Source organism: Hyla sarda, unplaced genomic scaffold (assembly GCF_029499605.1).
Source record: "Hyla sarda isolate aHylSar1 unplaced genomic scaffold, aHylSar1.hap1 scaffold_2931, whole genome shotgun sequence".
NCBI classification, from domain to species: Eukaryota; Metazoa; Chordata; class Amphibia; order Anura; family Hylidae; genus Hyla; species Hyla sarda.
The window spans coordinates 896-27,192 of record NW_026609642.1 but is presented as its reverse complement, the minus strand read 5'-3'; the positions used below and the strand labels follow the sequence as shown (position 1 = coordinate 27,192).

At 46.3% G+C, this 26,297-nt stretch overlaps 12 non-coding genes across 12 annotated transcripts; all 12 read right to left on the bottom strand.

Moving 5' to 3' along the window:
* Nucleotides 1–291: 291 nt before the first annotated feature.
* Nucleotides 292–482, bottom strand: LOC130327148 (U2 spliceosomal RNA). The gene has a single exon (XR_008871625.1). It is a non-coding gene; the product is annotated as a U2 spliceosomal RNA (small nuclear RNA).
* Nucleotides 483–2,570: 2,088 nt separating this feature from the next.
* LOC130327149 (U2 spliceosomal RNA) lies at nucleotides 2,571–2,761 on the bottom strand. The gene has a single exon (XR_008871626.1). It is a non-coding gene; the product is annotated as a U2 spliceosomal RNA (small nuclear RNA).
* A 2,093-nt stretch (nucleotides 2,762–4,854) lies between these two features.
* Nucleotides 4,855–5,045, bottom strand: LOC130327147 (U2 spliceosomal RNA). Its single transcript, XR_008871624.1, has one exon. It is a non-coding gene; the product is annotated as a U2 spliceosomal RNA (small nuclear RNA).
* A 2,099-nt stretch (nucleotides 5,046–7,144) lies between these two features.
* On the bottom strand, nucleotides 7,145–7,335 carry LOC130327146 (U2 spliceosomal RNA). Its single transcript, XR_008871623.1, has one exon. It is a non-coding gene; the product is annotated as a U2 spliceosomal RNA (small nuclear RNA).
* Nucleotides 7,336–9,409: 2,074 nt separating this feature from the next.
* Nucleotides 9,410–9,600, bottom strand: LOC130327145 (U2 spliceosomal RNA). The gene has a single exon (XR_008871622.1). It is a non-coding gene; the product is annotated as a U2 spliceosomal RNA (small nuclear RNA).
* A 2,085-nt stretch (nucleotides 9,601–11,685) lies between these two features.
* On the bottom strand, nucleotides 11,686–11,876 carry LOC130327144 (U2 spliceosomal RNA). Its single transcript, XR_008871621.1, has one exon. It is a non-coding gene; the product is annotated as a U2 spliceosomal RNA (small nuclear RNA).
* Nucleotides 11,877–13,972: 2,096 nt separating this feature from the next.
* Nucleotides 13,973–14,163, bottom strand: LOC130327143 (U2 spliceosomal RNA). The gene has a single exon (XR_008871620.1). It is a non-coding gene; the product is annotated as a U2 spliceosomal RNA (small nuclear RNA).
* Nucleotides 14,164–16,254: 2,091 nt separating this feature from the next.
* On the bottom strand, nucleotides 16,255–16,445 carry LOC130327154 (U2 spliceosomal RNA). The gene has a single exon (XR_008871630.1). It is a non-coding gene; the product is annotated as a U2 spliceosomal RNA (small nuclear RNA).
* Nucleotides 16,446–18,532: 2,087 nt separating this feature from the next.
* Nucleotides 18,533–18,723, bottom strand: LOC130327153 (U2 spliceosomal RNA). The gene has a single exon (XR_008871629.1). It is a non-coding gene; the product is annotated as a U2 spliceosomal RNA (small nuclear RNA).
* A 2,089-nt stretch (nucleotides 18,724–20,812) lies between these two features.
* Nucleotides 20,813–21,003, bottom strand: LOC130327152 (U2 spliceosomal RNA). The gene has a single exon (XR_008871628.1). It is a non-coding gene; the product is annotated as a U2 spliceosomal RNA (small nuclear RNA).
* Nucleotides 21,004–23,091: 2,088 nt separating this feature from the next.
* Nucleotides 23,092–23,282, bottom strand: LOC130327150 (U2 spliceosomal RNA). Its single transcript, XR_008871627.1, has one exon. It is a non-coding gene; the product is annotated as a U2 spliceosomal RNA (small nuclear RNA).
* A 2,095-nt stretch (nucleotides 23,283–25,377) lies between these two features.
* On the bottom strand, nucleotides 25,378–25,568 carry LOC130327142 (U2 spliceosomal RNA). Its single transcript, XR_008871619.1, has one exon. It is a non-coding gene; the product is annotated as a U2 spliceosomal RNA (small nuclear RNA).
* Nucleotides 25,569–26,297: the final 729 nt, after the last annotated feature.

The following is a 26,297-nucleotide window of genomic DNA, read 5'->3' as shown; positions in this document are numbered from 1 at the left end:
CACCCGCTATCAAGGCAGCTGCCTATCATGTCATGCCCTACCTGCACAGGTGTGCTGGCTACTCAAATGATCCAATTAAGGAGGCCATTTAGTCAGCAGCAGCAGAAGTCCTGTGCCTGGACGCTCCAACAGCGGCCAGACACAAGCAGAAGCAGAAGCAGCAGAAGCAGCAGCAGCACCACCTTTTGTTTTTTGGCTGCAGCAGCAGCAAGGCCCACAGGGCTGGCTAGCTGGCTAGCCAGCAAGCAGGTAGCAATGAAAGTAGGAATCTTTCTTTTTAACCCTGTAAGGGGGTGGTGCACTGTACCCGAAGATACTGCCATATCGGGTCAATGCATAGGGCGACGGAAGCAAGCTTCGAAATCGGCCCCCGTTCTCAAAAATCCATTTAATATATGGTCCCCAGATAGGGGACGTATCAGATATTAAACTGATAAGAACAGATACTACACTTGATCTTAGCCAAAAGGCCGAGAAGCGATAACCGTGAAAGGGGCGGGCCCAACAAGGTGCCCTTCATGGGCACTATCACTGCTTGCTGTCAGGGAGGCTGCCAGACAATTTTCCATGCACACTCTGGGCTGGGGGGCAGTCAACCACCAGTACACACAGCAGAACCTAAACCCATACCATTATTGCTAAGCAGCAAGACAGGGGCCCATTGCACTCCCACGGGGCCTTTTTAAATGCAATCCATAACCCGGATTTGCCAGGAACCCTTCTTACTCCTCCTACTTGCATGTGACACTGGGCTTAGGATCTGCATAGGAAACACACACACAAGCACACACCTACCTTTGTTGCCTGCAGATGCCTCCTTGGCTGTCCCCAAACGGTATCAAACCAACACCCACGGGAAGCTGTAAGCATAGAGGACATGCCTGCACCCCATTGGACTTACCTGTGTGGGTTAAATCCGGGTTATTTGACAACCTATGGCGGTGATGGTTCTGCTCAGGCAGAGCAGTGCTGATGCTCCTCATAAAGCTGTCGCTGCTGTGAAGGTTCTAGGTGACATCACAAATCCCTATGGTTACATACACAACAAAGCTGGGTTGTTGTTGTTTACACTCTGCAAGGCCTGTGGAAGTGAGTGACATCATAGCACTGTAGTTCTGAGGGTTCTAGATGGATGCAACAATCTCCTGTTGCTTCTATGAAGGCCATAATAGACGACATCACCAAACAGCTCCATAGTCACATACACAGCAAAGGAGAGATGTTGTTTACACCTAGTGATGTCAGTGGTATTGAGTGACATCACAGCACAGTGCTAAGGCTCCTGGGCCTGGACACAGCAGCGGCTGCAATATCTCAACGGAGAATACGTTTATATATATGTGTGTGTGTGCGCGTATATATATATATATATATATATATATATATATATATATATATTTCTCCGCCGAAATCACTTTTAAACCCATTTCCACCTTTTTTTCCCTTCTCTTCCTCTTACTTTTTTTTCACGTTTTTTTACGTTTTTCTCCTTTTCGCCTCTTTTCTGGGCGTATTATTCTTCTTTTTCTTCTTTTTTTTCGTCTAATGCATACCCCATCAGTGCAGCAATGCTTATTCAATACCGCCAGCAGATGGAGACACTGGGGGATAATTTTCTAAGGATTTATACTGATTTTTCCTGTCTGAATTTGTCGCACAGAAAGTTGCAGGCCAAATATGTGTGACATTTCTGCGACTTTAGCTTCTAGAGCATTTTTACAACATTATACATAGGTGCTGAATACATAAAAAGCGACTGTTCAGCGACAGACAAGTCGCATCGGCTGAAAGTAGGCCAGAATGTCAGTCCATGTTGGAGCAGGTTTAGATACAGTCTAAAGTATAGATCTCAAAGTCTGTGCACAGAATTTAGCAAGGGCCTCGCACCTTCTGATGCATCAGGTAGGTGCACAATAGCATAGCCTAACCCTCTGTACTTTGGTCTATATTGATGCGGGACATAGACAGCCAGCTGATGACCAATCCATTAGTGCAATGGATGGCTGGAAGCATTTGTCTTTGCCTTTGCAATACCACAGAAGCAATGCATGGTCAATGTACAGCAATGACACACCTGTGTGAACAGCCAGGAGACCCCCCCCCCCCCATGTTATGTTACATAGTTACATAGTTAGTACGGTCGAAAAAAGACATATGTCCATCAAGTTCAACCAGGGAATTAAGGGGTAGGGGTGTGGCGCGATATTGGGGAAGGGATGAGATTTTATATTTCTTCATAAGCATTAATCTTATTTTGTCAATTAGGAACATTCAGCACCCACCCGCTATCAAGGCAGCTGCCTATCATGTCATGCCCTACCTGCACAGGTGTGCTGGCTACTCAAATGATCCAATTAAGGAGGCCATTTAGTCAGCAGCAGCAGAAGTCCTGTGCCTGGACGCTCCAACAGTGGCCAGACACAAGCAGAAGCAGAAGCAGCAGAAGCAGCAGCAGCACCACCTTTTGTTTTTTGGCTGCAGCAGCAGCAAGGCCCACAGGGCTGGCTAGCTGGCTAGCCAGCAAGCAGGTAGCAATGAAAGTAGGAATCTTTCTTTTTAACCCTGTAAGGGGGTGGTGCACTGTACCCGAAGATACTGCCATATCGGGTCAATGCATAGGGCGACGGAAGCAAGCTTCGAAATCGGCCCCCGTTCTCAAAAATCCATTTAACATATGGTCCCCAGATAGGGGACGTATCAGATATTAAACTGATAAGAACAGATACTACACTTGATCTTAGCCAAAAGGCCGAGAAGCGATAACCGTGAAAGGGGCGGGCCCAACAAGGTGCCCTTCATGGGCACTATCACTGCTTGCTGTCAGGGAGGCTGCCAGACAATTTTCCATGCACACTCTGGGCTGGGGGGCAGTCAACCACCAGTACACACAGCAGAACCTAAACCCATACCATTATTGCTAAGCAGCAAGACAGGGGCCCATTGCACTCCCACGGGGCCTTTTTAAATGCAATCCATAACCCGGATTTGCCAGGAACCCTTCTTACTCCTCCTACTTGCATGTGACACTGGGCTTAGGATCTGCATAGGAAACACACACACAAGCACACACCTACCTTTGTTGCCTGCAGATGCCTCCTTGGCTGTCCCCAAACGGTATCAAACCAACACCCACGGGAAGCTGTAAGCATAGAGGACATGCCTGCACCCCATTGGACTTACCTGTGTGGGTTAAATCCGGGTTATTTGACAACCTATGGCGGTGATGGTTCTGCTCAGGCAGAGCAGTGCTGATGCTCCTCATAAAGCTGTCGCTGCTGTGAAGGTTCTAGGTGACATCACAAATCCCTATGGTTACATACACAACAAAGCTGGGTTGTTGTTGTTTACACTCTGCAAGGCCTGTGGAAGTGAGTGACATCATAGCACTGTAGTTCTGAGGGTTCTAGATGGATGCAACAATCTCCTGTTGCTTCTATGAAGGCCATAATAGACGACATCACCAAACAGCTCCATAGTCACATACACAGCAAAGGAGAGATGTTGTTTACACCTAGTGATGTCAGTGGTATTGAGTGACATCACAGCACAGTGCTAAGGCTCCTGGGCCTGGACACAGCAGCGGCTGCAATATCTCAACGGAGAATACGTTTATATATATGTGTGTGTGTGCGCGTATATATATATATATATATATATATATATATATATATATATATTTCTCCGCCGAAATCACTTTTAAACCCATTTCCACCTTTTTTTCCCTTCTCTTCCTCTTACTTTTTTTTCACGTTTTTTTACGTTTTTCTCCTTTTCGCCTCTTTTCTGGGCGTATTATTCTTCTTTTTCTTCTTTTTTTTCGTCTAATGCATACCCCATCAGTGCAGCAATGCTTATTCAATACCGCCAGCAGATGGAGACACTGGGGGATAATTTTCTAAGGATTTATACTGATTTTTCCTGTCTGAATTTGTTGCACAGAAAGTTGCAGGCCAAATATGTGTGACATTTCTGCGACTTTAGCTTCTAGAGCATTTTTACAACATTATACATAGGTGCTGAATACATAAAAAGCGACTGTTCAGCGACAGACAAGTCGCATCGGCTGAAAGTAGGCCAGAATGTCAGTCCATGTTGGAGCAGGTTTAGATACAGTCTAAAGTATAGATCTCAAAGTCTGTGCACAGAATTTAGCAAGGGCCTCGCACCTTCTGATGCATCAGGTAGGTGCACAATAGCATAGCCTAACCCTCTGTACTTTGGTCTATATTGATGCGGGACATAGACAGCCAGCTGATGACCAATCCATTAGTGCAATGGATGGCTGGAAGCATTTGTCTTTGCCTTTGCAATACCACAGAAGCAATGCATGGTCAATGTACAGCAATGACACACCTGTGTGAACAGCCAGGAGACCCCCCCCCCCCCCCCCCATGTTATGTTACATAGTTACATAGTTAGTACGGTCGAAAAAAGACATATGTCCATCAAGTTCAACCAGGGAATTAAGGGGTAGGGGTGTGGCGCGATATTGGGGAAGGGATGAGATTTTATATTTCTTCATAAGCATTAATCTTATTTTGTCAATTAGGAACATTCAGCACCCACCCGCTATCAAGGCAGCTGCCTATCATGTCATGCCCTACCTGCACAGGTGTGCTGGCTACTCAAATGATCCAATTAAGGAGGCCATTTAGTCAGCAGCAGCAGAAGTCCTGTGCCTGGACGCTCCAACAGCGGCCAGACACAAGCAGAAGCAGAAGCAGCAGAAGCAGCAGCAGCACCACCTTTTGTTTTTTGGCTGCAGCAGCAGCAAGGCCCACAGGGCTGGCTAGCTGGCTAGCCAGCAAGCAGGTAGCAATGAAAGTAGGAATCTTTCTTTTTAACCCTGTAAGGGGGTGGTGCACTGTACCCGAAGATACTGCCATATCGGGTCAATGCATAGGGCGACGGAAGCAAGCTTCGAAATCGGCCCCCGTTCTCAAAAATCCATTTAATATATGGTCCCCAGATAGGGGACGTATCAGATATTAAACTGATAAGAACAGATACTACACTTGATCTTAGCCAAAAGGCCGAGAAGCGATAACCGTGAAAGGGGCGGGCCCAACAAGGTGCCCTTCATGGGCACTATCACTGCTTGCTGTCAGGGAGGCTGCCAGACAATTTTCCATGCACACTCTGGGCTGGGGGGCAGTCAACCACCAGTACACACAGCAGAACCTAAACCCATACCATTATTGCTAAGCAGCAAGACAGGGGCCCATTGCACTCCCACAGGGCCTTTTTAAATGCAATCCATAACCCGGATTTGCCAGGAACCCTTCTTACTCCTCCTACTTGCATGTGACACTGGGCTTAGGATCTGCATAGGAAACACACACACAAGCACACACCTACCTTTGTTGCCTGCAGATGCCTCCTTGGCTGTCCCCAAACGGTATCAAACCAACACCCACGGGAAGCTGTAAGCATAGAGGACATGCCTGCACCCCATTGGACTTACCTGTGTGGGTTAAATCCGGGTTATTTGACAACCTATGGCGGTGATGGTTCTGCTCAGGCAGAGCAGTGCTGATGCTCCTCATAAAGCTGTCGCTGCTGTGAAGGTTCTAGGTGACATCACAAATCCCTATGGTTACATACACAACAAAGCTGGGTTGTTGTTGTTTACACTCTGCAAGGCCTGTGGAAGTGAGTGACATCATAGCACTGTAGTTCTGAGGGTTCTAGATGGATGCAACAATCTCCTGTTGCTTCTATGAAGGCCATAATAGACGACATCACCAAACAGCTCCATAGTCACATACACAGCAAAGGAGAGATGTTGTTTACACCTAGTGATGTCAGTGGTATTGAGTGACATCACAGCACAGTGCTAAGGCTCCTGGGCCTGGACACAGCAGCGGCTGCAATATCTCAACGGAGAATACGTTTATATATATGTGTGTGTGTGCGCATATATATATATATATATATATATATATATATATATATATATATATTTCTCCGCCGAAATCACTTTTAAACCCATTTCCACCTTTTTTTCCCTTCTCTTCCTCTTACTTTTTTTTCACGTTTTTTTACGTTTTTCTCCTTTTCGCCTCTTTTCTGGGCGTATTATTCTTCTTTTTCTTCTTTTTTTTCGTCTAATGCATACCCCATCAGTGCAGCAATGCTTATTCAATACCGCCAGCAGATGGAGACACTGGGGGATAATTTTCTAAGGATTTATACTGATTTTTCCTGTCTGAATTTGTCGCACAGAAAGTTGCAGGCCAAATATGTGTGACATTTCTGCGACTTTAGCTTCTAGAGCATTTTTACAACATTATACATAGGTGCTGAATACATAAAAAGCGACTGTTCAGCGACAGACAAGTCGCATCGGCTGAAAGTAGGCCAGAATGTCAGTCCATGTTGGAGCAGGTTTAGATACAGTCTAAAGTATAGATCTCAAAGTCTGTGCACAGAATTTAGCAAGGGCCTCGCACCTTCTGATGCATCAGGTAGGTGCACAATAGCATAGCCTAACCCTCTGTACTTTGGTCTATATTGATGCGGGACATAGACAGCCAGCTGATGACCAATCCATTAGTGCAATGGATGGCTGGAAGCATTTGTCTTTGCCTTTGCAATACCACAGAAGCAATGCATGGTCAATGTACAGCAATGACACACCTGTGTGAACAGCCAGGAGACCCCCCCCCCCCCATGTTATGTTACATAGTTACATAGTTAGTACGGTCGAAAAAAGACATATGTCCATCAAGTTCAACCAGGGAATTAAGGGGTAGGGGTGTGGCGCGATATTGGGGAAGGGATGAGATTTTATATTTCTTCATAAGCATTAATCTTATTTTGTCAATTAGGAACATTCAGCACCCACCCGCTATCAAGGCAGCTGCCTATCATGTCATGCCCTACCTGCACAGGTGTGCTGGCTACTCAAATGATCCAATTAAGGAGGCCATTTAGTCAGCAGCAGCAGAAGTCCTGTGCCTGGACGCTCCAACAGCGGCCAGACACAAGCAGAAGCAGAAGCAGCAGAAGCAGCAGAAGCAGCAGCAGCACCACCTTTTGTTTTTTGGCTGCAGCAGCAGCAAGGCCCACAGGGCTGGCTAGCTGGCTAGCCAGCAAGCAGGTAGCAATGAAAGTAGGAATCTTTCTTTTTAACCCTGTAAGGGGGTGGTGCACTGTACCCGAAGATACTGCCATATCGGGTCAATGCATAGGGCGACGGAAGCAAGCTTCGAAATCGGCCCCCGTTCTCAAAAATCCATTTAATATATGGTCCCCAGATAGGGGACGTATCAGATATTAAACTGATAAGAACAGATACTACACTTGATCTTAGCCAAAAGGCCGAGAAGCGATAACCGTGAAAGGGGCGGGCCCAACAAGGTGCCCTTCATGGGCACTATCACTGCTTGCTGTCAGGGAGGCTGCCAGACAATTTTCCATGCACACTCTGGGCTGGGGGGCAGTCAACCACCAGTACACACAGCAGAACCTAAACCCATACCATTATTGCTAAGCAGCAAGACAGGGGCCCATTGCACTCCCACGGGGCCTTTTTAAATGCAATCCATAACCCGGATTTGCCAGGAACCCTTCTTACTCCTCCTACTTGCATGTGACACTGGGCTTACGATCTGCATAGGAAACACACACACAAGCACACACCTACCTTTGTTGCCTGCAGATGCCTCCTTGGCTGTCCCCAAACGGTATCAAACCAACACCCACGGGAAGCTGTAAGCATAGAGGACATGCCTGCACCCCATTGGACTTACCTGTGTGGGTTAAATCCGGGTTATTTGACAACCTATGGCGGTGATGGTTCTGCTCAGGCAGAGCAGTGCTGATGCTCCTCATAAAGCTGTCGCTGCTGTGAAGGTTCTAGGTGACATCACAAATCCCTATGGTTACATACACAACAAAGCTGGGTTGTTGTTGTTTACACTCTGCAAGGCCTGTGGAAGTGAGTGACATCATAGCACTGTAGTTCTGAGGGTTCTAGATGGATGCAACAATCTCCTGTTGCTTCTATGAAGGCCATAATAGACGACATCACCAAACAGCTCCATAGTCACATACACAGCAAAGGAGAGATGTTGTTTACACCTAGTGATGTCAGTGGTATTGAGTGACATCACAGCACAGTGCTAAGGCTCCTGGGCCTGGACACAGCAGCGGCTGCAATATCTCAACGGAGAATACGTTTATATATATGTGTGTGTGTGCGCGTATATATATATATATATATATATATATATATATTTCTCCGCCGAAATCACTTTTAAACCCATTTCCACCTTTTTTTCCCTTCTCTTCCTCTTACTTTTTTTTCACGTTTTTTTACGTTTTTCTCCTTTTCGCCTCTTTTCTGGGCGTATTATTCTTCTTTTTCTTCTTTTTTTTCGTCTAATGCATACCCCATCAGTGCAGCAATGCTTATTCAATACCGCCAGCAGATGGAGACACTGGGGGATAATTTTCTAAGGATTTATACTGATTTTTCCTGTCTGAATTTGTCGCACAGAAAGTTGCAGGCCAAATATGTGTGACATTTCTGCGACTTTAGCTTCTAGAGCATTTTTACAACATTATACATAGGTGCTGAATACATAAAAAGCGACTGTTCAGCGACAGACAAGTCGCATCGGCTGAAAGTAGGCCAGAATGTCAGTCCATGTTGGAGCAGGTTTAGATACAGTCTAAAGTATAGATCTCAAAGTCTGTGCACAGAATTTAGCAAGGGCCTCGCACCTTCTGATGCATCAGGTAGGTGCACAATAGCATAGCCTAACCCTCTGTACTTTGGTCTATATTGATGCGGGACATAGACAGCCAGCTGATGACCAATCCATTAGTGCAATGGATGGCTGGAAGCATTTGTCTTTGCCTTTGCAATACCACAGAAGCAATGCATGGTCAATGTACAGCAATGACACACCTGTGTGAACAGCCAGGAGACCCCCCCCCATGTTATGTTACATAGTTACATAGTTAGTACGGTCGAAAAAAGACATATGTCCATCAAGTTCAACCAGGGAATTAAGGGGTAGGGGTGTGGCGCGATATTGGGGAAGGGATGAGATTTTATATTTCTTCATAAGCATTAATCTTATTTTGTCAATTAGGAACATTCAGCACCCACCCGCTATCAAGGCAGCTGCCTATCATGTCATGCCCTACCTGCACAGGTGTGCTGGCTACTCAAATGATCCAATTAAGGAGGCCATTTAGTCAGCAGCAGCAGAAGTCCTGTGCCTGGACGCTCCAACAGCGGCCAGACACAAGCAGAAGCAGAAGCAGCAGAAGCAGCAGCAGCACCACCTTTTGTTTTTTGGCTGCAGCAGCAGCAAGGCCCACAGGGCTGGCTAGCTGGCTAGCCAGCAAGCAGGTAGCAATGAAAGTAGGAATCTTTCTTTTTAACCCTGTAAGGGGGTGGTGCACTGTACCCGAAGATACTGCCATATCGGGTCAATGCATAGGGCGACGGAAGCAAGCTTCGAAATCGGCCCCCGTTCTCAAAAATCCATTTAATATATGGTCCCCAGATAGGGGACGTATCAGATATTAAACTGATAAGAACAGATACTACACTTGATCTTAGCCAAAAGGCCGAGAAGCGATAACCGTGAAAGGGGCGGGCCCAACAAGGTGCCCTTCATGGGCACTATCACTGCTTGCTGTCAGGGAGGCTGCCAGACAATTTTCCATGCACACTCTGGGCTGGGGGGCAGTCAACCACCAGTACACACAGCAGAACCTAAACCCATACCATTATTGCTAAGCAGCAAGACAGGGGCCCATTGCACTCCCACGGGGCCTTTTTAAATGCAATCCATAACCCGGATTTGCCAGGAACCCTTCTTACTCCTCCTACTTGCATGTGACACTGGGCTTAGGATCTGCATAGGAAACACACACACAAGCACACACCTACCTTTGTTGCCTGCAGATGCCTCCTTGGCTGTCCCCAAACGGTATCAAACCAACACCCACGGGAAGCTGTAAGCATAGAGGACATGCCTGCACCCCATTGGACTTACCTGTGTGGGTTAAATCCGGGTTATTTGACAACCTATGGCGGTGATGGTTCTGCTCAGGCAGAGCAGTGCTGATGCTCCTCATAAAGCTGTCGCTGCTGTGAAGGTTCTAGGTGACATCACAAATCCCTATGGTTACATACACAACAAAGCTGGGTTGTTGTTGTTTACACTCTGCAAGGCCTGTGGAAGTGAGTGACATCATAGCACTGTAGTTCTGAGGGTTCTAGATGGATGCAACAATCTCCTGTTGCTTCTATGAAGGCCATAATAGACGACATCACCAAACAGCTCCATAGTCACATACACAGCAAAGGAGAGATGTTGTTTACACCTAGTGATGTCAGTGGTATTGAGTGACATCACAGCACAGTGCTAAGGCTCCTGGGCCTGGACACAGCAGCGGCTGTAATATCTCAACGGAGAATACGTTTATATATATGTGTGTGTGTGCGCGTATATATATATATATATATATATATATATATTTCTCCGCCGAAATCACTTTTAAACCCATTTCCACCTTTTTTTCCCTTCTCTTCCTCTTACTTTTTTTTCACGTTTTTTTACGTTTTTCTCCTTTTCGCCTCTTTTCTGGGCGTATTATTCTTCTTTTTCTTCTTTTTTTTCGTCTAATGCATACCCCATCAGTGCAGCAATGCTTATTCAATACCGCCAGCAGATGGAGACACTGGGGGATAATTTTCTAAGGATTTATACTGATTTTTCCTGTCTGAATTTGTCGCACAGAAAGTTGCAGGCCAAATATGTGTGACATTTCTGCGACTTTAGCTTCTAGAGCATTTTTACAACATTATACATAGGTGCTGAATACATAAAAAGCGACTGTTCAGCGACAGACAAGTCGCATCGGCTGAAAGTAGGCCAGAATGTCAGTCCATGTTGGAGCAGGTTTAGATACAGTCTAAAGTATAGATCTCAAAGTCTGTGCACAGAATTTAGCAAGGGCCTCGCACCTTCTGATGCATCAGGTAGGTGCACAATAGCATAGCCTAACCCTCTGTACTTTGGTCTATATTGATGCGGGACATAGACAGCCAGCTGATGACCAATCCATTAGTGCAATGGATGGCTGGAAGCATTTGTCTTTGCCTTTGCAATACCACAGAAGCAATGCATGGTCAATGTACAGCAATGACACACCTGTGTGAACAGCCAGGAGACCCCCCCCCCCCCCCCCCCATGTTATGTTACATAGTTACATAGTTAGTACGGTCGAAAAAAGACATATGTCCATCAAGTTCAACCAGGGAATTAAGGGGTAGGGGTGTGGCGCGATATTGGGGAAGGGATGAGATTTTATATTTCTTCATAAGCATTAATCTTATTTTGTCAATTAGGAACATTCAGCACCCACCCGCTATCAAGGCAGCTGCCTATCATGTCATGCCCTACCTGCACAGGTGTGCTGGCTACTCAAATGATCCAATTAAGGAGGCCATTTAGTCAGCAGCAGCAGAAGTCCTGTGCCTGGACGCTCCAACAGCGGCCAGACACAAGCAGAAGCAGAAGCAGCAGAAGCAGCAGCAGCACCACCTTTTGTTTTTTGGCTGCAGCAGCAGCAGCAAGGCCCACAGGGCTGGCTAGCTGGCTAGCCAGCAAGCAGGTAGCAATGAAAGTAGGAATCTTTCTTTTTAACCCTGTAAGGGGGTGGTGCACTGTACCCGAAGATACTGCCATATCGGGTCAATGCATAGGGCGACGGAAGCAAGCTTCGAAATCGGCCCCCGTTCTCAAAAATCCATTTAATATATGGTCCCCAGATAGGGGACGTATCAGATATTAAACTGATAAGAACAGATACTACACTTGATCTTAGCCAAAAGGCCGAGAAGCGATAACCGTGAAAGGGGCGGGCCCAACAAGGTGCCCTTCATGGGCACTATCACTGCTTGCTGTCAGGGAGGCTGCCAGACAATTTTCCATGCACACTCTGGGCTGGGGGGCAGTCAACCACCAGTACACACAGCAGAACCTAAACCCATACCATTATTGCTAAGCAGCAAGACAGGGGCCCATTGCACTCCCACGGGGCCTTTTTAAATGCAATCCATAACCCGGATTTGCCAGGAACCCTTCTTACTCCTCCTACTTGCATGTGACACTGGGCTTAGGATCTGCATAGGAAACACACACACAAGCACACACCTACCTTTGTTGCCTGCAGATGCCTCCTTGGCTGTCCCCAAACGGTATCAAACCAACACCCACGGGAAGCTGTAAGCATAGAGGACATGCCTGCACCCCATTGGACTTACCTGTGTGGGTTAAATCCGGGTTATTTGACAACCTATGGCGGTGATGGTTCTGCTCAGGCAGAGCAGTGCTGATGCTCCTCATAAAGCTGTCGCTGCTGTGAAGGTTCTAGGTGACATCACAAATCCCTATGGTTACATACACAACAAAGCTGGGTTGTTGTTGTTTACACTCTGCAAGGCCTGTGGAAGTGAGTGACATCATAGCACTGTAGTTCTGAGGGTTCTAGATGGATGCAACAATCTCCTGTTGCTTCTATGAAGGCCATAATAGACGACATCACCAAACAGCTCCATAGTCACATACACAGCAAAGGAGAGATGTTGTTTACACCTAGTGATGTCAGTGGTATTGAGTGACATCACAGCACAGTGCTAAGGCTCCTGGGCCTGGACACAGCAGCGGCTGCAATATCTCAACGGAGAATACGTTTATATATATGTGTGTGTGTGCGCGTATATATATATATATATATATATATATATATATATATATATATATATTTCTCCGCCGAAATCACTTTTAAACCCATTTCCACCTTTTTTTCCCTTCTCTTCCTCTTACTTTTTTTTCACGTTTTTTTACGTTTTTCTCCTTTTCGCCTCTTTTCTGGGCGTATTATTCTTCTTTTTCTTCTTTTTTTTCGTCTAATGCATACCCTATCAGTGCAGCAATGCTTATTCAATACCGCCAGCAGATGGAGACACTGGGGGATAATTTTCTAAGGATTTATACTGATTTTTCCTGTCTGAATTTGTCGCACAGAAAGTTGCAGGCCAAATATGTGTGACATTTCTGCGACTTTAGCTTCTAGAGCATTTTTACAACATTATACATAGGTGCTGAATACATAAAAAGCGACTGTTCAGCGACAGACAAGTCGCATCGGCTGAAAGTAGGCCAGAATGTCAGTCCATGTTGGAGCAGGTTTAGATACAGTCTAAAGTATAGATCTCAAAGTCTGTGCACAGAATTTAGCAAGGGCCTCGCACCTTCTGATGCATCAGGTAGGTGCACAATAGCATAGCCTAACCCTCTGTACTTTGGTCTATATTGATGCGGGACATAGACAGCCAGCTGATGACCAATCCATTAGTGCAATGGATGGCTGGAAGCATTTGTCTTTGCCTTTGCAATACCACAGAAGCAATGCATGGTCAATGTACAGCAATGACACACCTGTGTGAACAGCCAGGAGACCCCCCCCCCCCCCCCCATGTTATGTTACATAGTTACATAGTTAGTACGGTCGAAAAAAGACATATGTCCATCAAGTTCAACCAGGGAATTAAGGGGTAGGGGTGTGGCGCGATATTGGGGAAGGGATGAGATTTTATATTTCTTCATAAGCATTAATCTTATTTTGTCAATTAGGAACATTCAGCACCCACCCGCTATCAAGGCAGCTGCCTATCATGTCATGCCCTACCTGCACAGGTGTGCTGGCTACTCAAATGATCCAATTAAGGAGGCCATTTAGTCAGCAGCAGCAGAAGTCCTGTGCCTGGACGCTCCAACAGCGGCCAGACACAAGCAGAAGCAGAAGCAGCAGAAGCAGCAGCAGCACCACCTTTTGTTTTTTGGCTGCAGCAGCAGCAAGGCCCACAGGGCTGGCTAGCTGGCTAGCCAGCAAGCAGGTAGCAATGAAAGTAGGAATCTTTCTTTTTAACCCTGTAAGGGGGTGGTGCACTGTACCCGAAGATACTGCCATATCGGGTCAATGCATAGGGCGACGGAAGCAAGCTTCGAAATCGGCCCCCGTTCTCAAAAATCCATTTAATATATGGTCCCCAGATAGGGGACGTATCAGATATTAAACTGATAAGAACAGATACTACACTTGATCTTAGCCAAAAGGCCGAGAAGCGATAACCGTGAAAGGGGCGGGCCCAACAAGGTGCCCTTCATGGGCACTATCACTGCTTGCTGTCAGGGAGGCTGCCAGACAATTTTCCATGCACACTCTGGGCTGGGGGGCAGTCAACCACCAGTACACACAGCAGAACCTAAACCCATACCATTATTGCTAAGCAGCAAGACAGGGGCCCATTGCACTCCCACGGGGCCTTTTTAAATGCAATCCATAACCCGGATTTGCCAGGAACCCTTCTTACTCCTCCTACTTGCATGTGACACTGGGCTTAGGATCTGCATAGGAAACACACACACAAGCACACACCTACCTTTGTTGCCTGCAGATGCCTCCTTGGCTGTCCCCAAACGGTATCAAACCAACACCCACGGGAAGCTGTAAGCATAGAGGACATGCCTGCACCCCATTGGACTTACCTGTGTGGGTTAAATCCGGGTTATTTGACAACCTATGGCGGTGATGGTTCTGCTCAGGCAGAGCAGTGCTGATGCTCCTCATAAAGCTGTCGCTGCTGTGAAGGTTCTAGGTGACATCACAAATCCCTATGGTTACATACACAACAAAGCTGGGTTGTTGTTGTTTACACTCTGCAAGGCCTGTGGAAGTGAGTGACATCATAGCACTGTAGTTCTGAGGGTTCTAGATGGATGCAACAATCTCCTGTTGCTTCTATGAAGGCCATAATAGACGACATCACCAAACAGCTCCATAGTCACATACACAGCAAAGGAGAGATGTTGTTTACACCTAGTGATGTCAGTGGTATTGAGTGACATCACAGCACAGTGCTAAGGCTCCTGGGCCTGGACACAGCAGCGGCTGCAATATCTCAACGGAGAATACGTTTATATATATGTGTGTGTGTGCGCGTATATATATATATATATATATATATATATATATATATATATATTTCTCCGCCGAAATCACTTTTAAACCCATTTCCACCTTTTTTTCCCTTCTCTTCCTCTTACTTTTTTTTCACGTTTTTTTACGTTTTTCTCCTTTTCGCCTCTTTTCTGGGCGTATTATTCTTCTTTTTCTTCTTTTTTTTCGTCTAATGCATACCCCATCAGTGCAGCAATGCTTATTCAATACCGCCAGCAGATGGAGACACTGGGGGATAATTTTCTAAGGATTTATACTGATTTTTCCTGTCTGAATTTGTCGCACAGAAAGTTGCAGGCCAAATATGTGTGACATTTCTGCGACTTTAGCTTCTAGAGCATTTTTACAACATTATACATAGGTGCTGAATACATAAAAAGCGACTGTTCAGCGACAGACAAGTCGCATCGGCTGAAAGTAGGCCAGAATGTCAGTCCATGTTGGAGCAGGTTTAGATACAGTCTAAAGTATAGATCTCAAAGTCTGTGCACAGAATTTAGCAAGGGCCTCGCACCTTCTGATGCATCAGGTAGGTGCACAATAGCATAGCCTAACCCTCTGTACTTTGGTCTATATTGATGCGGGACATAGACAGCCAGCTGATGACCAATCCATTAGTGCAATGGATGGCTGGAAGCATTTGTCTTTGCCTTTGCAATACCACAGAAGCAATGCATGGTCAATGTACAGCAATGACACACCTGTGTGAACAGCCAGGAGACCCCCCCCCCCCCCCATGTTATGTTACATAGTTACATAGTTAGTACGGTCGAAAAAAGACATATGTCCATCAAGTTCAACCAGGGAATTAAGGGGTAGGGGTGTGGGCGCGATATTGGGGAAGGGATGAGATTTTATATTTCTTCATAAGCATTAATCTTATTTTGTCAATTAGGAACATTCAGCACCCACCCGCTATCAAGGCAGCTGCCTATCATGTCATGCCCTACCTGCACAGGTGTGCTGGCTACTCAAATGATCCAATTAAGGAGGCCATTTAGTCAGCAGCAGCAGAAGTCCTGTGCCTGGACGCTCCAACAGCGGCCAGACACAAGCAGAAGCAGAAGCAGCAGAAGCAGCAGCAGCACCACCTTTTGTTTTTTGGCTGCAGCAGCAGCAAGGCCCACAGGGCTGGCTAGCTGGCTAGCCAGCAAGCAGGTAGCAATGAAAGTAGGAATCTTTCTTTTTAACCCTGTAAGGGGGTGGTGCACTGTACCCGAAGATACTGCCATATCGGGTCAATGCATAGGGCGACGGAAGCAAGCTTCGAAATCGGCCCCCGTTCTCAAAAATCCATTTAATATATGGTCCCCAGATAGGGGACGTATCAGATATTAAACTGATAAGAACAGATACTACACTTGATCTTAGCCAAAAGGCCGAGAAGCGATAACCGTGAAAGGGGCGGGCCCAACAAGGTGCCCTTCATGGGCACTATCACTGCTTGCTGTCAGGGAGGCTGCCAGACAATTTTCCATGCACACTCTGGGCTGGGGGGCAGTCAACCACCAGTACACACAGCAGAACCTAAACCCATACCATTATTGCTAAGCAGCAAGACAGGGGCCCATTGCACTCCCACGGGGCCTTTTTAAATGCAATTCATAACCCGGATTTGCCAGGAACCCTTCTTACTCCTCCTACTTGCATGTGACACTGGGCTTAGGATCTGCATAGGAAACACACACACAAGCACACACCTACCTTTGTTGCCTGCAGATGCCTCCTTGGCTGTCCCCAAACGGTATCAAACCAACACCCACGGGAAGCTGTAAGCATAGAGGACATGCCTGCACCCCATTGGACTTACCTGTGTGGGTTAAATCCGGGTTATTTGACAACCTATGGCGGTGATGGTTCTGCTCAGGCAGAGCAGTGCTGATGCTCCTCATAAAGCTGTCGCTGCTGTGAAGGTTCTAGGTGACATCACAAATCCCTATGGTTACATACACAACAAAGCTGGGTTGTTGTTGTTTACACTCTGCAAGGCCTGTGGAAGTGAGTGACATCATAGCACTGTAGTTCTGAGGGTTCTAGATGGATGCAACAATCTCCTGTTGCTTCTATGAAGGCCATAATAGACGACATCACCAAACAGCTCCATAGTCACATACACAGCAAAGGAGAGATGTTGTTTACACCTAGTGATGTCAGTGGTATTGAGTGACATCACAGCACAGTGCTAAGGCTCCTGGGCCTGGACACAGCAGCGGCTGCAATATCTCAACGGAGAATACGTTTATATATATGTGTGTGTGTGCGCGTATATATATATATATATATATATATATATATATATATATATTTCTCCGCCGAAATCACTTTTAAACCCATTTCCACCTTTTTTTCCCTTCTCTTCCTCTTACTTTTTTTTCACGTTTTTTTACGTTTTTCTCCTTTTCGCCTCTTTTCTGGGCGTATTATTCTTCTTTTTCTTCTTTTTTTTCGTCTAATGCATACCCCATCAGTGCAGCAATGCTTATTCAATACCGCCAGCAGATGGAGACACTGGGGGATAATTTTCTAAGGATTTATACTGATTTTTCCTGTCTGAATTTGTCGCACAGAAAGTTGCAGGCCAAATATGTGTGACATTTCTGCGACTTTAGCTTCTAGAGCATTTTTACAACATTATACATAGGTGCTGAATACATAAAAAGCGACTGTTCAGCGACAGACAAGTCACATCGGCTGAAAGTAGGCCAGAATGTCAGTCCATGTTGGAGCAGGTTTAGATACAGTCTAAAGTATAGATCTCAAAGTCTGTGCACAGAATTTAGCAAGGGCCTCGCACCTTCTGATGCATCAGGTAGGTGCACAATAGCATAGCCTAACCCTCTGTACTTTGGTCTATATTGATGCGGGACATAGACAGCCAGCTGATGACCAATCCATTAGTGCAATGGATGGCTGGAAGCATTTGTCTTTGCCTTTGCAATACCACAGAAGCAATGCATGGTCAATGTACAGCAATGACACACCTGTGTGAACAGCCAGGAGACCCCCCCCCCCCCCATGTTATGTTACATAGTTACATAGTTAGTACGGTCGAAAAAAGACATATGTCCATCAAGTTCAACCAGGGAATTAAGGGGTAGGGGTGTGGCGCGATATTGGGGAAGGGATGAGATTTTATATTTCTTCATAAGCATTAATCTTATTTTGTCAATTAGGAACATTCAGCACCCACCCGCTATCAAGGCAGCTGCCTATCATGTCATGCCCTACCTGCACAGGTGTGCTGGCTACTCAAATGATCCAATTAAGGAGGCCATTTAGTCAGCAGCAGCAGAAGTCCTGTGCCTGGACGCTCCAACAGCGGCCAGACACAAGCAGAAGCAGAAGCAGCAGAAGCAGCAGCAGCACCACCTTTTGTTTTTTGGCTGCAGCAGCAGCAAGGCCCACAGGGCTGGCTAGCTGGCTAGCCAGCAAGCAGGTAGCAATGAAAGTAGGAATCTTTCTTTTTAACCCTGTAAGGGGGTGGTGCACTGTACCCGAAGATACTGCCATATCGGGTCAATGCATAGGGCGACGGAAGCAAGCTTCGAAATCGGCCCCCGTTCTCAAAAATCCATTTAATATATGGTCCCCAGATAGGGGACGTATCAGATATTAAACTGATAAGAACAGATACTACACTTGATCTTAGCCAAAAGGCCGAGAAGCGATAACCGTGAAAGGGGCGGGCCCAACAAGGTGCCCTTCATGGGCACTATCACTGCTTGCTGTCAGGGAGGCTGCCAGACAATTTTCCATGCACACTCTGGGCTGGGGGGCAGTCAACCACCAGTACACACAGCAGAACCTAAACCCATACCATTATTGCTAAGCAGCAAGACAGGGGCCCATTGCACTCCCACGGGGCCTTTTTAAATGCAATTCATAACCCGGATTTGCCAGGAACCCTTCTTACTCCTCCTACTTGCATGTGACACTGGGCTTAGGATCTGCATAGGAAACACACACACAAGCACACACCTACCTTTGTTGCCTGCAGATGCCTCCTTGGCTGTCCCCAAACGGTATCAAACCAACACCCACGGGAAGCTGTAAGCATAGAGGACATGCCTGCACCCCATTGGACTTACCTGTGTGGGTTAAATCCGGGTTATTTGACAACCTATGGCGGTGATGGTTCTGCTCAGGCAGAGCAGTGCTGATGCTCCTCATAAAGCTGTCGCTGCTGTGAAGGTTCTAGGTGACATCACAAATCCCTATGGTTACATACACAACAAAGCTGGGTTGTTGTTGTTTACACTCTGCAAGGCCTGTGGAAGTGAGTGACATCATAGCACTGTAGTTCTGAGGGTTCTAGATGGATGCAACAATCTCCTGTTGCTTCTATGAAGGCCATAATAGACGACATCACCAAACAGCTCCATAGTCACATACACAGCAAAGGAGAGATGTTGTTTACACCTAGTGATGTCAGTGGTATTGAGTGACATCACAGCACAGTGCTAAGGCTCCTGGGCCTGGACACAGCAGCGGCTGCAATATCTCAACGGAGAATACGTTTATATATATGTGTGTGTGTGCGCGTATATATATATATATATATATATATATATATATATATATTTCTCCGCCGAAATCACTTTTAAACCCATTTCCACCTTTTTTTCCCTTCTCTTCCTCTTACTTTTTTTTCACGTTTTTTTACGTTTTTCTCCTTTTCGCCTCTTTTCTGGGCGTATTATTCTTCTTTTTCTTCTTTTTTTTCGTCTAATGCATACCCCATCAGTGCAGCAATGCTTATTCAATACCGCCAGCAGATGGAGACACTGGGGGATAATTTTCTAAGGATTTATACTGATTTTTCCTGTCTGAATTTGTCGCACAGAAAGTTGCAGGCCAAATATGTGTGACATTTCTGCGACTTTAGCTTCTAGAGCATTTTTACAACATTATACATAGGTGCTGAATACATAAAAAGCGACTGTTCAGCGACAGACAAGTCACATCGGCTGAAAGTAGGCCAGAATGTCAGTCCATGTTGGAGCAGGTTTAGATACAGTCTAAAGTATAGATCTCAAAGTCTGTGCACAGAATTTAGCAAGGGCCTCGCACCTTCTGATGCATCAGGTAGGTGCACAATAGCATAGCCTAACCCTCTGTACTTTGGTCTATATTGATGCGGGACATAGACAGCCAGCTGATGACCAATCCATTAGTGCAATGGATGGCTGGAAGCATTTGTCTTTGCCTTTGCAATACCACAGAAGCAATGCATGGTCAATGTACAGCAATGACACACCTGTGTGAACAGCCAGGAGACCCCCCCCCCCCCCCATGTTATGTTACATAGTTACATAGTTAGTACGGTCGAAAAAAGACATATGTCCATCAAGTTCAACCAGGGAATTAAGGGGTAGGGGTGTGGCGCGATATTGGGGAAGGGATGAGATTTTATATTTCTTCATAAGCATTAATCTTATTTTGTCAATTAGGAACATTCAGCACCCACCCGCTATCAAGGCAGCTGCCTATCATGTCATGCCCTACCTGCACAGGTGTGCTGGCTACTCAAATGATCCAATTAAGGAGGCCATTTAGTCAGCAGCAGCAGAAGTCCTGTGCCTGGACGCTCCAACAGCGGCCAGACACAAGCAGAAGCAGAAGCAGCAGAAGCAGCAGCAGCACCACCTTTTGTTTTTTGGCTGCAGCAGCAGCAGCAAGGCCCACAGGGCTGGCTAGCTGGCTAGCCAGCAAGCAGGTAGCAATGAAAGTAGGAATCTTTCTTTTTAACCCTGTAAGGGGGTGGTGCACTGTACCCGAAGATACTGCCATATCGGGTCAATGCATAGGGCGACGGAAGCAAGCTTCGAAATCGGCCCCCGTTCTCAAAAATCCATTTAATATATGGTCCCCAGATAGGGGACGTATCAGATATTAAACTGATAAGAACAGATACTACACTTGATCTTAGCCAAAAGGCCGAGAAGCGATAACCGTGAAAGGGGCGGGCCCAACAAGGTGCCCTTCATGGGCACTATCACTGCTTGCTGTCAGGGAGGCTGCCAGACAATTTTCCATGCACACTCTGGGCTGGGGGGCAGTCAACCACCAGTACACACAGCAGAACCTAAACCCATACCATTATTGCTAAGCAGCAAGACAGGGGCCCATTGCACTCCCACGGGGCCTTTTTAAATGCAATCCATAACCCGGATTTGCCAGGAACCCTTCTTACTCCTCCTACTTGCATGTGACACTGGGCTTAGGATCTGCATAGGAAACACACACACAAGCACACACCTACCTTTGTTGCCTGCAGATGCCTCCTTGGCTGTCCCCAAACGGTATCAAACCAACACCCACGGGAAGCTGTAAGCATAGAGGACATGCCTGCACCCCATTGGACTTACCTGTGTGGGTTAAATCCGGGTTATTTGACAACCTATGGCGGTGATGGTTCTGCTCAGGCAGAGCAGTGCTGATGCTCCTCATAAAGCTGTCGCTGCTGTGAAGGTTCTAGGTGACATCACAAATCCCTATGGTTACATACACAACAAAGCTGGGTTGTTGTTGTTTACACTCTGCAAGGCCTGTGGAAGTGAGTGACATCATAGCACTGTAGTTCTGAGGGTTCTAGATGGATGCAACAATCTCCTGTTGCTTCTATGAAGGCCATAATAGACGACATCACCAAACAGCTCCATAGTCACATACACAGCAAAGGAGAGATGTTGTTTACACCTAGTGATGTCAGTGGTATTGAGTGACATCACAGCACAGTGCTAAGGCTCCTGGGCCTGGACACAGCAGCGGCTGCAATATCTCAACGGAGAATACGTTTATATATATGTGTGTGTGTGCGCGTATATATATATATATATATATATATATATATATATATATATATTTCTCCGCCGAAATCACTTTTAAACCCATTTCCACCTTTTTTTCCCTTCTCTTCCTCTTACTTTTTTTTCACGTTTTTTTACGTTTTTCTCCTTTTCGCCTCTTTTCTGGGCGTATTATTCTTCTTTTTCTTCTTTTTTTTCGTCTAATGCATACCCCATCAGTGCAGCAATGCTTATTCAATACCGCCAGCAGATGGAGACACTGGGGGATAATTTTCTAAGGATTTATACTGATTTTTCCTGTCTGAATTTGTCGCACAGAAAGTTGCAGGCCAAATATGTGTGACATTTCTGCGACTTTAGCTTCTAGAGCATTTTTACAACATTATACATAGGTGCTGAATACATAAAAAGCGACTGTTCAGCGACAGACAAGTCGCATCGGCTGAAAGTAGGCCAGAATGTCAGTCCATGTTGGAGCAGGTTTAGATACAGTCTAAAGTATAGATCTCAAAGTCTGTGCACAGAATTTAGCAAGGGCCTCGCACCTTCTGATGCATCAGGTAGGTGCACAATAGCATAGCCTAACCCTCTGTACTTTGGTCTATATTGATGCGGGACATAGACAGCCAGCTGATGACCAATCCATTAGTGCAATGGATGGCTGGAAGCATTTGTCTTTGCCTTTGCAATACCACAGAAGCAATGCATGGTCAATGTACAGCAATGACACACCTGTGTGAACAGCCAGGAGACCCCCCCCCCCCCATGTTATGTTACATAGTTACATAGTTAGTACGGTCGAAAAAAGACATATATCCATCAAGTTCAACCAGGGAATTAAGGGGTAGGGGTGTGGCGCGATATTGGGGAAGGGATGAGATTTTATATTTCTTCATAAGCATTAATCTTATTTTGTCAATTAGGAACATTCAGCACCCACCCGCTATCAAGGCAGCTGCCTATCATGTCATGCCCTACCTGCACAGGTGTGCTGGCTACTCAAATGATCCAATTAAGGAGGCCATTTAGTCAGCAGCAGCAGAAGTCCTGTGCCTGGACGCTCCAACAGCGGCCAGACACAAGCAGAAGCAGAAGCAGCAGAAGCAGCAGCAGCACCACCTTTTGTTTTTTGGCTGCAGCAGCAGCAAGGCCCACAGGGCTGGCTAGCTGGCTAGCCAGCAAGCAGGTAGCAATGAAAGTAGGAATCTTTCTTTTTAACCCTGTAAGGGGGTGGTGCACTGTACCCGAAGATACTGCCATATCGGGTCAATGCATAGGGCGACGGAAGCAAGCTTCGAAATCGGCCCCCGTTCTCAAAAATCCATTTAATATATGGTCCCCAGATAGGGGACGTATCAGATATTAAACTGATAAGAACAGATACTACACTTGATCTTAGCCAAAAGGCCGAGAAGCGATAACCGTGAAAGGGGCGGGCCCAACAAGGTGCCCTTCATGGGCACTATCACTGCTTGCTGTCAGGGAGGCTGCCAGACAATTTTCCATGCACACTCTGGGCTGGGGGGCAGTCAACCACCAGTACACACAGCAGAACCTAAACCCATACCATTATTGCTAAGCAGCAAGACAGGGGCCCATTGCACTCCCACGGGGCCTTTTTAAATGCAATCCATAACCCGGATTTGCCAGGAACCCTTCTTACTCCTCCTACTTGCATGTGACACTGGGCTTAGGATCTGCATAGGAAACACACACACAAGCACACACCTACCTTTGTTGCCTGCAGATGCCTCCTTGGCTGTCCCCAAACGGTATCAAACCAACACCCACGGGAAGCTGTAAGCATAGAGGACATGCCTGCACCCCATTGGACTTACCTGTGTGGGTTAAATCCGGGTTATTTGACAACCTATGGCGGTGATGGTTCTGCTCAGGCAGAGCAGTGCTGATGCTCCTCATAAAGCTGTCGCTGCTGTGAAGGTTCTAGGTGACATCACAAATCCCTATGGTTACATACACAACAAAGCTGGGTTGTTGTTGTTTACACTCTGCAAGGCCTGTGGAAGTGAGTGACATCATAGCACTGTAGTTCTGAGGGTTCTAGATGGATGCAACAATCTCCTGTTGCTTCTATGAAGGCCATAATAGACGACATCACCAAACAGCTCCATAGTCACATACACAGCAAAGGAGAGATGTTGTTTACACCTAGTGATGTCAGTGGTATTGAGTGACATCACAGCACAGTGCTAAGGCTCCTGGGCCTGGACACAGCAGCGGCTGCAATATCTCAACGGAGAATACGTTTATATATATGTGTGTGTGTGCGCGTATATATATATATATATATATATATATATATATATATATATATATATTTCTCCGCCGAAATCACTTTTAAACCCATTTCCACCTTTTTTTCCCTTCTCTTCCTCTTACTTTTTTTTCACGTTTTTTTACGTTTTTCTCCTTTTCGCCTCTTTTCTGGGCGTATTATTCTTCTTTTTCTTCTTTTTTTTCGTCTAATGCATACCCCATCAGTGCAGCAATGCTTATTCAATACCGCCAGCAGATGGAGACACTGGGGGATAATTTTCTAAGGATTTATACTGATTTTTCCTGTCTGAATTTGTCGCACAGAAAGTTGCAGGCCAAATATGTGTGACATTTCTGCGACTTTAGCTTCTAGAGCATTTTTACAACATTATACATAGGTGCTGAATACATAAAAAGCGACTGTTCAGCGACAGACAAGTCGCATCGGCTGAAAGTAGGCCAGAATGTCAGTCCATGTTGGAGCAGGTTTAGATACAGTCTAAAGTATAGATCTCAAAGTCTGTGCACAGAATTTAGCAAGGGCCTCGCACCTTCTGATGCATCAGGTAGGTGCACAATAGCATAGCCTAACCCTCTGTACTTTGGTCTATATTGATGCGGGACATAGACAGCCAGCTGATGACCAATCCATTAGTGCAATGGATGGCTGGAAGCATTTGTCTTTGCCTTTGCAATACCACAGAAGCAATGCATGGTCAATGTACAGCAATGACACACCTGTGTGAACAGCCAGGAGACCCCCCCCCCCCCCCCATGTTATGTTACATAGTTACATAGTTAGTACGGTCGAAAAAAGACATATGTCCATCAAGTTCAACCAGGGAATTAAGGGGTAGGGGTGTGGCGCGATATTGGGGAAGGGATGAGATTTTATATTTCTTCATAAGCATTAATCTTATTTTGTCAATTAGGAACATTCAGCACCCACCCGCTATCAAGGCAGCTGCCTATCATGTCATGCCCTACCTGCACAGGTGTGCTGGCTACTCAAATGATCCAATTAAGGAGGCCATTTAGTCAGCAGCAGCAGAAGTCCTGTGCCTGGACGCTCCAACAGCGGCCAGACACAAGCAGAAGCAGAAGCAGCAGAAGCAGCAGCAGCACCACCTTTTGTTTTTTGGCTGCAGCAGCAGCAAGGCCCACAGGGCTGGCTAGCTGGCTAGCCAGCAAGCAGGTAGCAATGAAAGTAGGAATCTTTCTTTTTAACCCTGTAAGGGGGTGGTGCACTGTACCCGAAGATACTGCCATATCGGGTCAATGCATAGGGCGACGGAAGCAAGCTTCGAAATCGGCCCCCGTTCTCAAAAATCCATTTAATATATGGTCCCCAGATAGGGGACGTATCAGATATTAAACTGATAAGAACAGATACTACACTTGATCTTAGCCAAAAGGCCGAGAAGCGATAACCGTGAAAGGGGCGGGCCCAACAAGGTGCCCTTCATGGGCACTATCACTGCTTGCTGTCAGGGAGGCTGCCAGACAATTTTCCATGCACACTCTGGGCTGGGGGGCAGTCAACCACCAGTACACACAGCAGAACCTAAACCCATACCATTATTGCTAAGCAGCAAGACAGGGGCCCATTGCACTCCCACGGGGCCTTTTTAAATGCAATCCATAACCCGGATTTGCCAGGAACCCTTCTTACTCCTCCTACTTGCATGTGACACTGGGCTTAGGATCTGCATAGGAAACACACACACAAGCACACACCTACCTTTGTTGCCTGCAGATGCCTCCTTGGCTGTCCCCAAACGGTATCAAACCAACACCCACGGGAAGCTGTAAGCATAGAGGACATGCCTGCACCCCATTGGACTTACCTGTGTGGGTTAAATCCGGGTTATTTGACAACCTATGGCGGTGATGGTTCTGCTCAGGCAGAGCAGTGCTGATGCTCCTCATAAAGCTGTCGCTGCTGTGAAGGTTCTAGGTGACATCACAAATCCCTATGGTTACATACACAACAAAGCTGGGTTGTTGTTGTTTACACTCTGCAAGGCCTGTGGAAGTGAGTGACATCATAGCACTGTAGTTCTGAGGGTTCTAGATGGATGCAACAATCTCCTGTTGCTTCTATGAAGGCCATAATAGACGACATCACCAAACAGCTCCATAGTCACATACACAGCA